The following is a 1197-nucleotide window of genomic DNA, read 5'->3' as shown; positions in this document are numbered from 1 at the left end:
GATGGACATAATCAGGCTGCTACTACGTCTAAACCACAATTGAAACGTGGTAGACCAGTAGGTTCCAAAGACAAAGAAGTTCGGAAAAGAAAGAGTGCAAAGAAATCCGACAAAGTGGAAACTCTAGACATGGAAAAGGAAACTCATGTACCACCAAAAGATACTTGGGACGCTAAGAATCAAGGTAATGAAGTTCCTGACAATAATGAGATCTCAATAAATTATGTCATGTCTGGAAGGAAATGGAACAGAAAACATGTCGACATGAGTGATATATTTGCTTATAATGTAGTAGTCGAATTGATGGATAATAAGGATCTAGAACCCACATCTATACTAGAATGTATGCAACGACCAGATTGGTTGAAATGGAAAGAAGCCATTAATGTGGAGTTAGAATCACTGAAAAAGAGAGGAGTGTTTGGACAGATCATCCGGACACCTCACAACATAAAACCAGTGGGATACAAATGGGTTTTTGTGAGAAAAAGAAATGAGAAAGGAGAAGTTGTGAGATATAAAGCACGACTTGTTGCACAAGGATTCTCACAAAGACCAGGAATAGATTATGAGGAAACTTATTCCCCTGTGGTGGATGCTACGACCTTAAGATTTCTAATAAGTCTGGCTGTAAGAGAAGGTCTTAATATGCAGTTAATGGATGTTGTAACTGCCTACTTATATAATCCACTGGATAATGAGATATACATGAAAATTCCAGATGGTATTGAATTGAAAAGCAAAGAGAGTTCTCGAGAACAACATTGTATCAGATTGAACAAGTCTCTTTATGAATTAAAGCAATCAGGTCGAATGTGGTACAATAGACTGTCCGAATATCTCCTGAAAGAAGGATACAAAAACGACCAGATCTGCCCATGCATATTCATAAAGAAGTTCAATAAGGGTTTTGTAATCATTGCAGTATATGTAGATGATTTAAATATCCTAGGAACCTCTGGAGAAATTTCCCAAACTGTTGAATATCTCAAGAAAGAATTCGAGATGAAAGATCTTGGAAAAACAAAGTTTTGTTTGGGATTGCAACTTGAGTATATGAAAGATGGAATTCTTGTGCATCAAAAGGCATATACAGAAAAAGTACTCAAAAGATTTAATATGGACCAGTCTCACCCATTGACTAGCCCCATGGTCGTGAGAAGTCTTGGTCCGGACACTGACCCATTTGGTCCGAAG

This window comes from Brassica oleracea, chromosome C2, assembly GCF_000695525.1.
Source record: "Brassica oleracea var. oleracea cultivar TO1000 chromosome C2, BOL, whole genome shotgun sequence".
Taxonomy (NCBI): domain Eukaryota; kingdom Viridiplantae; phylum Streptophyta; class Magnoliopsida; order Brassicales; family Brassicaceae; genus Brassica; species Brassica oleracea.
Note: the sequence above shows the minus strand (reverse complement) of the source record.